This window comes from Rhodnius prolixus, unplaced genomic scaffold (genome assembly GCF_049639745.1).
Source record: "Rhodnius prolixus isolate KJV_2025 unplaced genomic scaffold, Rpr scaffold_10, whole genome shotgun sequence".
Classification (NCBI taxonomy): Eukaryota; Metazoa; Arthropoda; class Insecta; order Hemiptera; family Reduviidae; genus Rhodnius; species Rhodnius prolixus.
The window spans coordinates 7,374,436-7,387,135 of record NW_027411615.1 but is presented as its reverse complement, the minus strand read 5'-3'; the positions used below and the strand labels follow the sequence as shown (position 1 = coordinate 7,387,135).

General features: G+C 31.8%; 1 protein-coding gene across 1 annotated transcript in view; it reads right to left on the bottom strand.

Moving 5' to 3' along the window:
- The window catches only part of Cad87A (cadherin 87A), a 70,902-nt gene that overhangs the window by 31,768 nt on the left and 26,434 nt on the right, over nt 1–12,700 (bottom strand). The gene's annotated exons all lie outside the window — the stretch shown is intronic.

Sequence of the window (12,700 nt, the reverse complement as noted above, 5' to 3'; positions counted from 1 at the left end):
TTAAATGCTAAACCAACTACAAAAAGAGGTGGCAAAATAAATCTCTACTTCCTTGAGGTGCCCTTTAGTTAACAAAAGGAGGTTGAGGGGTTAAAGCTTTAAGGGTTTTATCATCCACACTTGCTGGCACCCCCATGTGCCTGGTACTTTCCAAAAAAGAAAGCCTGGATAATTAGAAATTAAGAAGCGGTATGTTCTTACAAAGAGGCAGCTATTTTTTTCTTACAAATGTTTATAAATGAAGTAAAGATGACGATTTTAAATATTTAGAGAACTTTTGTTAATAATATAGTTTAAAAAATAACATTTATTAATTGTTAAATAGTTGATGAATAACTATTCAGTGTATTCAGGTTGTATCAGTCATTAATGGATGCGGGTATGAACTCATTGTTAACCATCATAGAAATTACTGAGAACTTAGGAAATATATATTATACATCGTAATTGATAAAACATCTATTAAGTGAAATTGCCATTGCATCAGCTGAAACCTTTAACCAGTAGATGATGGAATTTTTGAACTAAACTTTTACAACGTATTCCCTGCTAATGAAAACAAAGTACCATCAAAGACTTCTGTAATGGCTTGTTCTTGAGTGTGTCTTGTAAACAGTTTTCACAATTGGTCTCACCTTGCATAGATTTAGAGAAATGCACTTGTCAATTCTCTCGTGGTCCAGGTACAAGTCTGAATTGCAAAATATGATTCATCTCTGGTAGGTGAGTAATTTAGAAATCAGAGAAGTTGCATTTTTTATTTAATTTTTTTTTTATTGACAATAGATTATTTAGTTAACAGAGGTGGTCTACATCACTCGCATCAGTAGTAGGTCTTTTTTTTATTTGCACGAGACTGATGCCAGAATGAATCATCAAAAACTTCACTACTTGTAAATTATCTATGAGTATAAGCCCATTTGGGTCTATATGGAGTCTTCTTATTGCTGGAAGAAATAATTAATTTGTTACATTGTTATACTAAGTCTATACAAGGGTATACTTGAACATTATTCAAAATATTCGACTGATTGTTAATTTATTATTTTTTTCATTGCATGATGATAAGTAAAAGTATGCTTAATAAAATGACAATGGGAATTCAACATCCCTATAATATAATAAATTACAGGAAGTCAAAATCACCCCACCGGAAAGAAAGGGAAACGGAAATTCAAAAAGCAATATTTCCTTACCTTTCAAAGGCTTGTCCCAGATTCAAACATAAATCAGAATACACACTTTTTGTTTTTGAAACTAGATAATAAGTATTAGGGAACTCAGAAAATATTGTAGAGCTTTACTTCCTCGTCTGAAATTAGGAATTTGCAAAAAGAGAGCAATTTTTTTTTAAAAAACAGTATGGATAATAGTAGCTATATTGAGGTGAGTTTTATCACCTCAATTTGAAAATTATAAGAATTATTGATTAGTCTCTATAAAGTGATAACACAAAAAGTTGGCTTCTTGTTAACCGACGAAGCAAATCACATAGGAGGAGGCGCACTCCAAGAAATATGGTAATACAAACGAAAACTCAGTTATCAGATCTTCTATAATACTGATTGTATTCCAGAGTTGGCTCTAATCAGTAGTATTAGTTCGCTTGAGCTATTGTCTAACATATGGCATGTCTTCAGAGTGCAAAATGAACACCGCTTTCCAAAAAATATTAAACTGTTTACGAAGGCATCCTAAAAATGGGAAAAGACCTCCATCAAGTAGAAAAAACGTTCCTTGATATTAAAGTGGCAATTTCAATTGTTTAGATCTTCGTAATATTGTGATATTGTCTTTCGCCCGATTTCTCTCGGAGAGGTAAAATTAAGATTCACTCTTCTGTGCACTTGCATGCAATATTTTAAAATATTGATGAATATTTTCACTTTTCCACAAAACAAATAAAAGATTTTTATTTGATAAGTAGAAAATGACTTTTCCCTTTCACTAAATACTTTCAATCTTTATTTTGATATTATTTTATTAATTTCTTAAAAATGTATACTTTTTTTTGTAATAATGAAAGTTATGAATTTGTATAATTAATTCCATAATTAATAACTTAATAAAAAGTAAAATTGAATTAATAAATAATGTATATTGCAATAAAGCAGTCCACCATTGTCAATAAATGTAAAAGAATTAACCAAATTTATTGCCAGATTAACTCAAACTATGCAATATTTAACAAATATACATAGATACATAAATGATTTTATTTTTACGCTCTGATTGATTCGTTTAACTGATGTGGTTCATGGCATAACCAGAAGTAAAACAATAAAATGAAAACTGAAATATCAAAATAACTATTGCACAAAAACAATTTAATAAAAAGGACCAAAAATCTCTCAAGGCTTCCAACTTACACAATTTATTGATACTAACCTAATCTAGATAATGCAGCATATAAAACCGAAATGAAATTTGATGGGGCACCTAATGTCCTCCACAGAATTCCAACCAAAATATTTACATGAAAAGTTATCCAAAAAAAAATTATTGAAAGTCAGGAGACCATTTTAGAAGGTAAAAACAAAACGAGAAACTAAAAAAGCAAAGAATATTTAGAAAATAAAAAAAATAATGCTAGTAGTTCTAGAAAATCTTTATTTTCTACTACTATCATTTTACTTCTATGACAAGGCTAGATTATACATTAGGTTGGCTAGTTTTGGATAAACAAAAAAGAAAAAATAGTGTATCGAAGGAGACATTACTAGAAATATCTTATTATCTACTCCAAACACTCAATTTTAATGCCAAGGAAAGAATGTATTTATTAAGCCGCCTAAATTTAGATGTAGCAGTTCAGAAAAAAGGGAAAAATTGGACAAACATCGCTAGATTCACAAGTTATTTCTTACTTTCTGCCCCAAACATTCAAATTTAATGCCAAGGCAAGAATATACACATTAGGTCGCCTGGTTTTGGACACAGAAGTTCAGAAAGAAGGGAAAAATTGGACAAACATCGCTAGATTCACAAATTATTTCTTATTTTCTGCCTCAAACATTCAAATTTAATGCCAAGGCAAGAATATACACATTATGGCACCTGGTTTTGGATACAGAAGTTCAGAAAGAAGGGAAAAAATGGACAAACATCGCTAGATTCACAAGTTATTTCTTACTTTCTGCCCCAAACATTCAAATTTAATGCCAAGGAAAGAATGTATTTATTAAGCCGCCTAAATTTAGATGTAGCAGTTCAGAAAAAAGGGAAAAATTGGACAAACATCGCTAGATTCACAAGTTATTTCTTACTTTCTGCCCCAAACACTCAAATTTAATGCCAAGGCAAGGAAATACACATTAGGTCGCCTGGTTTTGGATACAGGAGTTCAGAAAGAAGGGAAAAATTGGACAAACATCGCTAGATTCACAAATTATTTCTTATTTTCTGCCTCAAACATTCAAATTTAATGCCAAGGCAAGAATATACACATTATGGCACCTGGTTTTGGATACAGAAGTTCAGAAAGAAGGGAAAAAATGGACAAACATCGCTAGATTCACAAATTATTTCTTATTTTCTGCCCCTAACATTCAAATCTAATGCCAAGGCGAGAATGTATTCATTAGGTCGGCTAGTTTTGTTTGCTGATGTTTAGGAAAATGAGTAATCTTTACATTTTTCACTAGATATGCCTTATTTTCTTTTCTTAAGATTAATTTTTTAAGGCTATTCTGGACGATACGCATTAGGTCTGCTTGTTTTGGGTGCAGAAGTTCACAGAGGAGGAATAAAGTGGATAATCATCACTGGATTTACAAGCTATTCCTTATTTTCTTCTAATAACATCCAATTTAAATGCCGAGGCAAGAATGTATACGGTCGCCTAGTTTTGGATACAGGAGTACAGACAGAAAGGAAAAATGGACAAACATCGCTGGATTTACAAGTTACTTCTTATTTACTACCTCTAGCAATCAATTTTAATGCCAAGGGAAGAATGTACACATTACGTCGCCTAGTTTTGAATACCGAAGTTCAGAAGGAAGGGGAAAATAGTATATCTTAGCAGGCTATAAGAAATTCCTTATTTGCTTCTACTAGCATTCAATATTAATGCTAAGGCGGTAATATACACATTAGGTCTGCTAGTTTTGGTTGCAGAGGTTCAGAAAAATGGGAAATCTTTGCATTTTACACTAGAAATGCCTTACTTATTACAATTAAACTTTTTGGAAATGGAATCGGTAATGCTAACAATTTTATTATTTTTTTAAAGAGTAAATTGAGGTAAACAAATTCATTATGAATAGAAATACCATCATTAATTTTCCTCTGTCATAATAGTTAAATAGAAAAAAAAGAGAATAAGTTAGGAAAGCATTTTTTTGCGGTGTGCAGGTCACCTGAGAGGTGAGTACAGTTACAGCTGTTTGGAGAACCGGTATCTCTTGTTCATGACGTAACGTATCTTCCTCATTAATATTACTTCTATTTTTTCATCGCTAATTTTCTACGGTGACTGTTAACTAGTCATTCTTAAAATAGCGATAGAAAAAAAAGGAAAATATTTCTTTAAAAACCAAAAAACTCATAATGATTCATACAATAATATTCATATTATTCTTCAACTAGAAATTAATTATATTCAAACGCTGGTTCTTCAAAGAAAATGCTGAAAACGGTCACAATAATAATTGGACTTGAATTATTCTTTTTAGTTTTGTTAGAAATCAATTAGGAAAATAAAACACTGATTTTTTTTTCACAAAATTGTGGAAAATTGACTGTTTGCTTGCAATAACTGAATAAAAAATTCGCGCTAAGATAATAAGCAAAAAGTGAAATCATTTTAAAAGAATAAATGTTGTGTCACAGAATGAAATTAAGTTCTAATTAAGTAAAACTTAAAAATGATAAACAACAAAATCTTGCGGAGTTATTAAAAGATGAGCTTTTTTAAAAAAACGAAACTTTTACGTTGTCCTCTTTGTTATATTGTTGAAAGGCCGTAATATTATTCTGAAACTGCAATTCACTTGGGGGAAGCCTCACTAAAGTTGAGGTTCTCCCTTAAATAAATTGTACTTACCAAAATTTTTCTTGAATAAATGCAAAGTACATGGAATTCTTCCTGAGAATGATTTGTGGTGGGGTTCTAATAAATAACTAGTTAACCACCAGGAGAGATGAAACAATTTCTATGTAATGTTCTCTCATCAAATTGATCTTAGATTTGAGAGTTGTGGCTTGAGGACAATTAATAAGATATCACATCTTGGCTGCGTAGTATTTTAACAGGATAGTTTGCTTAGGTATTTTAAAAATAAATGTTCAACTGGTAGTTTAGGAATCTTGACAATATACAGGTGCAACAATTGAATGAAATTGGCACTGAAAAGGGGCGTACAAAAAAACACACTAAAGTACCCTTATTATTAAAGCTTAGGTGATCTACAGACATATGTGGGTACCTGGCACTATCTGGCAACGTTGTACCGTCCACCAGTAGACCTGCGGCCACATTTCTCTTCTTTGCTCAACTCTTCTAAGTAAGCAATGTTGTTTTAAGTTCAAAAGATTCTACTTTAATGAAAGAAAGCTTAAATTTGCCTTTACGTGACTTAGTATTAATATCATGTATTCAAGGAAATACATAACATACTTTGTTCGTCCGTACGTAATGTGAACCATTCCATTTGTTCGTACACTTACATATGTATACACTTCAATAAGGTTCACAGTGTTCTATTGTGCTTGGACCAAGAGCAGGTAAAGCGGTTTGCCGTTCTACAGGACCAAACCTCCACCTCTCTCTAAGAACCCTAAACAAAAAGAGGGCTAGTTGATGGATGTTGAGAGGACCAATGGTAGAAACTAGAGAATTTCGTTTACTAAAATACGATTCACTAAAGAAATTAAGAAAAAATCTTACGATATTTAACGATTTCTATTGATCAATTCTCCTCAGAGTTTGAATTTGTACTTTCAATTAATTTAAATGAACAACATTGTTCATCGCTTTGGTTACTGATTCATGAATCTAAAAGCCTATGTGCCGATGGAAAGGAAGAAGTGATTAGAGTAATTCAATGTTGGCTAATATTCAATCCGAACAGTAATGAACGAAACTTACAACGAAAACTCTTAATTCCTCAACGTAGCCAACTAAAGACTGATACGGATCTTCTCACAGTGCAGACACTCAGAGATCAATAGGAGTAGCCTCTTCATTCTTATAAATTCTTTCCCAGTATGAACCCCATTTTGTAAAGATGTCTTGCGCAAATTCTTGGTCGCTTCGGTTCAAAATCTTTTTGGAAATTGAAGTTATAGATTTTATTTACTTTTATTAGGAACTATTTTTCAGGACAAAACTGCAGTTTTTAAACTTCAGCGGCACAATACTTGGTTCTCCAATCAAGTTACCGAGTTTATGAAAAGAACTTACATAAGTCTTCAGCAAAACACAGCTCATGCTTGGGTTCATCTAGCGGACATTTTGAAGTGAAAAACCTTACAAACGTATGGATTTATTGAATTATTTGAACCATTCTATGTGATAGAGATCACAAATTAATTAAATCGAGAACTAAAATGATTTCAACAGATTATTAAAGGATATAATAGTTGTACATTTCGCTTACAGAATATAATAGTTTACAATACTAATAGGACATGTAAAATATTGGAATTTGAGATACTTGTCTTTTAAGCAAAAAGGAGGAATGATTCCATACAGAATTATTAAAAAGTAAAGAAAGAATTATTAATTAGAACGTTAATAAGTTTTGAAATCAGAATTCCTGATGAACAATTTTGATAAATTGAATTACTAGAATGGGATTATGTAGTTGTAAGAATGTGGCGGACATTTGCACACATATTTTATTTTAAAAAATAATAATTAAATCAATTGCAATACTTTTATGCACTGTTAACCATTTGGAAACTTATAGACAATTTAGTTCTTATGTAAGTGTATTTAAAAAAGAAGATATCTCAACAACAACCTGTACGAGAAAAACAGTAATCGTTTATTTGCGGATTCAGATTTGTCTGAAATGTTTTTGCTTCTTGCAGAGAATTTCGCAAGATATATTGTACATTAGAACTAGTTAACCTGTTAGGAATTCTTTTGGGCAAGAAGTGTTTAGAGAAGTGAGTTTCTTTTTGGGAGTCGTTCGAGCAACTCAACTAAAACAAGAAAAAGAGTAGCAGTAGCTCACAAAGTTCATTGTAGCATGCATGCAACCGGATTTGAAAACTCACACATCTTTCTTTTAAATCTTATTTTCGAGGTACTTACCTACACTTTTTCCAAACTATGTATTTGAAAACATATTTCTAACATCCGCCTGCAATATTACCGGAAATGGTGTTTAAGAAGCAACCTACTCTATATCTGTACCTTATCAGAATGTTCGAAAAATAACTTTTTCTTTTTTTTTGAAACATTAAATACAAGTTTTAGACCACCATTAGCGCATTTTACTGAAAAAGATTAAAGAAAATGGTTGAAAATATAAAAAAAAGGGGAAAAAAACCCTTCAGTAATGGAGTAATTTCGATCTAAAAGTAACTATAGGGTGGTTTTGTTTCTCAAGTTGGTTTACAGTTACAAAAGTAGATGTTGATGCTCATTAAAGAGTTACAAAAAATACGGAAATTAATCAAATTGCTTAATTTCTTTTTACCATTTGGATTCTATCCTAGCTCAGGTAAGTTCACATAGATCGCTGTCTGTGCGACAGAAATATCGTCAATAAAAGAAACCAATGGATGAGTTAACCTTCTTTTTGACTCTTAGGTCATCTGTTACTTGAGTACTCTCTCTTGCCCATTACTCTGCCAAGTATTTACGCTAGGATAAGTAGTGTACGTATTGTTCAACTTGACCCTTGACGTCCAATTACAGTTCAGTCCAATTACCCGCTGTACAGTGTGACTCACACAATTACCATTGTGAGGTACGATTGAACACTTGTTAAAATTATTATTATTAATCTTTTTTTTTTTAATTCCAAAAAATAGCTTTAACTTACTTTTTTGAGAATGTGGATTAATCTACTTAAAAAACTTTATTTGAAAAATGTTTGTACAAGTTAATATTGCGAAGAAACCTTGATACGATCTACTCGTACTTAAGTGAACTATTGGCTAAGTCCGGCAATGGGCGATGAATGGCTGTTTTATAAAACTCTTAATTTAGATTCCTATGCTTTACAAACATAGTTACCTGTATTAGATACAAAAAGTACACATGCTACTCTCAAAATATATGTATCTACAGGTAGATAAATAACTTATACGGAAAATTAAACTGACACAATTCTTTTTAGGGTATTGTGAAGATAGATTAGAGGTAGCTGATATTTGGGTAATGGGCAGCTTCATAATCTGTATAGTGGTAGTAATTATATGTAAGTAATTATGTTCTTTTAATTTGTGGCTTGAAAAAGTCAGAACTTTGAATACTGTCGTAAAACCAAGTTTTTTTAAATGAAAAAGTGGAAACAATTATTCTCCAGTGAACTCGACGTATGTAGTTTATTTGTGCGGACCGCAAAACTAAGATGCATTTTGGTTCGATTACCAGACTTTTGATACTATATAATGAGATATTTACTGAAAAGGACATTAGCTATCCCACTCTAACCACAACGCTGATCGAAATTTCACTACGTTCCCGTCTTATAGAAGTTACTATTTCCTACTTATTTTTACACAATGACCTTCCACCACATACTTCTTTGAAAGATGTATATATTAAACGATTTATATATCAAAAGATGTGCACTATTTCCGAGTAACTTATGCTTTAACATGAAAAGAAACCGGCAGGAATAAGAAAAGTATTTTTAACCAGTTACCAACTATCAATAAAACTACGGTACGAATTTCTTAGTTAGCTATTGTCCTACCTCCAGTTCAATAATTGTTCAAACAATAGAATTTATAGTTATAAAGGAAAAACATTTAATAATTCTTTATTATTTGATGTATTATTTAAGTGTTAAATAACAACAAAGTGATCATTAGAACTAACACATTCTGCTGCCCAAGACCAGACTATCATTCTAATTATAATTTAAAGAATTAATTATTACACTTCCCACTGGTTGGGTTTGATATTACAGGACATGAGAAAGTTCATTGACAGACTGAAATTATTATATTAAAGCTAGGGTAAGATGATACAATAATAATTGTCTCCGTTCTGACATAAACATTAAAAAACGATAGAAAAAATGGAAACTATTCGCTAGATTTGGCCGAAAAGGTATCTCTTAGCAAAGTAACAGCTATCAAAAAAGCCATGGTTAGATTTTACAACTAGGATAGTTTTTATTTTGACTTATTTTTAAAAAATTAGGAAGAAAATTGGGAACTTTTAGTCAGTTTGTGTAGAAATACGATGATTTGGAAAATGTTAACTGCTAATAAAGCCGGGCTTCGATTATACAACTAGGACTGCTTTTGTTTTGCCTTACTTTTAAATAATGAATGGAAAAATTGTAAACTTTCAACTAGGTTGGCAGAGGAAGTCCGTTTCGGCTAAATAACGACTGATAAGAAAGAGCATGGATAATACATTTTGATACACTAAGTTTACATTGTAAAAAAAACGATGGAAAAATTAGAACTTTCAACCAGTACAAATACGTTGTTTTAAGAGTATGGCGAAGAATAATAACCCGGGGTTAGATAGTACCACTAGGAATACTCTTTGTTTTGACTTACATTATCAAAAGAGTTGGAAAAATTGAATCTTTTATCCAGATTTGGTAGAAATACAATGTTTTGGAGCTATGGCAACTGCTAATAAAGCCGGGGTTAGATGGTACAACTAGGACTGCCTTCGTTTTGCCTTACATTATAAAAAATGATGGAAAGATTGTAAATGTTTAACTAGATTCGGCCGAAGAGGTATCACTTGGTAAATTAACAGCTACCAAAAATGCCGGGGGTAAGATTATACAACAAGAACTGCTATCGTTTTGCCTTACTTTTAAATAATGAACGGAAAAATTGAAAACTTTGAAGTAGGTTGGGCAGAAGAAGTCCGTTTTGGCTAAATAACTACTGATAAAGAAGGGACAGTTATGATACACTTTGTTTAGGTATACATTGTAAAAAACGATGAAAATATTAGAAATTTCAACCAGTTTGTGTACGAATACGATGTTTTGGAAATATGGCAAAGGCTACTGAAGACGTGGATAGATGGTACAACTAGGATTGTGTGCGATTTGACTTACTTTTTAGAAAAATGATGGATAAATTGGAACGTTCATCGTTTTGGTAGGAATACGATTGTTTGGAGCTATGGCATCTACTAATAAAGCCAGGCTAAGATGATACATCGAGGTTTGTCTCCATTTTGACATACACTTTAAAAATCGACGGAAAAATTGGAAACTTTTGACTAGATTGGACAGAAGAAGACTGTTTTGGGAAAGTAACAGCTTCAAAAAAATGCGGGATTAGATGATGTTTTCGTTTTGATTTAATTTTGACATGTAATATTATATGCAGTCTTTATTTTGCTAATATAAGCAATTATACTTCAGATTTCCGACGTGTCTGTTTGTTTTCTGGACTGTGTCAATAAATATTATTTTGTCCCCAAAATAAGTGCCATTTTTTTTTAGACATTTTTGGAGAGATTATTTAAATAAAACTTCTATTTGAAACAGATTTCCCATATTTAGGCAATGTTCCGAATCATTATTTTGAAATATTTATTTGGACAAGTGAATGACTTGAGTTACTTTGTGGGTTGACTGATACCAGGAAAATGATTTTCATTTGGGAATCTTTTCCAATTGTATTTTAATCACTGTCACTGGTGAGGTTGAGGTTGTTCAACTTGATTTTGGACTCAAGGATTCTCCCACTATTAGTAGGCTATTTTTTCCTTTGAGCCAACATTTACAGTGACGAAATAAAATTTCTTAATAGAAGAAATTTCTCGTCCTTTTTATGAATTGAATATTTCTGAGATTTCTGATTTAGGACAGTTAACTCTTTAGGAGGTCATATTTACAAATCATGCTTACACTCAATACGCAATCTTTTTTTTCACGAAAGGTCATTGGGTGAGTATGGTTAATGTGAACAGTACATAAAAATATACATTATATTTATACTCCATTGGAAAGATTTTATTGAATGTGTAAACAATTATTAATAAATCATGTAAATATCTACTTTATCGTCTCTTACGCTGTTAAACATAGCGGAATATCCGGCAACTTGATAAGATGTTTCACTGAACACACTTAAAATATTCTCTGACATACTCATGGCCCTTATAGGTTGGCCTAAGTTTAAACAAAAGCTTACAGTGTCCAATTTTCGTTCTTCCAGTATATTACTTGGAACTTCCGTTGATTTTCGTTTTGAGTTATGTTAAAAAACACTTACAAAGAGATCCAGAGCAAATAAATAGAAAAAAAAAACGGTTTGTTGCATTCTGGAGACCTCAAAGCGAATATTTTGATGAAAACACAAAAAAGGATATCGGAAACGATCAATAATATCGAACTAGCAAGTGAAAGAAACAAAAATATATTTTTTTCGATTAATCCTCGAAGTAATGAAGTGCGCACACTTTTCCTAAAGCAAACTTATTCCCTGCAAAACATTGTTTGCCCACAGGAATCAGCCCGTCAAGTTTGCCTCTATTGTGATCTAACTGAACAATATATTGTAACGCCACCATAAGTGCAACTAACACAGCATCCCATTATGATATTCTGCTTATCACTAGCGGAAATGAGCACGCATTATCACAGACGTCATACTCGATAACTTACGATGAATAATTTAAGTTCATTTGAAATTAAGTTTTTGTATTACTATGTTTGTACTGGGCTTCGAGTTTGTCTTTAGACTTAACTTGAGATTTTTCGCTGATAGCTAAGCCATATAACGACCTAGGTACACTTGGCCGTTACACATATCGTGGTAAACATATCGGACCCTTCTTGAATTACTATGTACATAGTCCAGTTCTCCTTAACAATTAGTTTAATCTATACAATACGAATGTTAGAGGCGAGGCCTGCGAAGGTAAGATGTACTGTGGTAGTGGGTCCGGGCCTTGGATTTAGATTAATAGTTAATATGAGAAATAATTAGCTAAGAATGTTTGCTAGCTGGCTCCGTCCACGGCATCTAATTTGGTAAAGTCCGCTTGAAAAAATAGGTATTACATTTTATTTACTTTATTACTTTATTTTATTAAATACAAAGGGCAAAGTAAATACCTGGTTTAAAAAAGGTTTCGAGGTCATAACATATCCTCTAATAGCAAAGCAATCAAATTCAATTCAGAATATATTTTCAAATTTTTATTATTAGTTTCAGAACACGCAAAAATATTTTGTTCAGTGAAACCTTTTTGTATGTGTATCTGATCCTTTTGACTGTCCCTTCTGTGGTTCAATCCTAAATTTCAGTAATAATTCCTAGTCTTCAAATTTTATTTTTGTGAGTACTGTGAGTAAAATACACTTCTTCGTTGGTAAATTCATTTCTAAGTATACCTTCTTTTTTTCAGTTGAGACTTTAACTCCCCAGAAGAAAAGCCAGTCTTAATTTTCTCAGTACTTAACTTAATTTGTGATTGTGATACAAACGTGAACATAATTAGCAATTTCAGAAACAGGAGGAATTATGAAATAGAAGTTTAGTTAATTGTTGGTTTAGTACATTCATAATTATATTGTAATCTCTC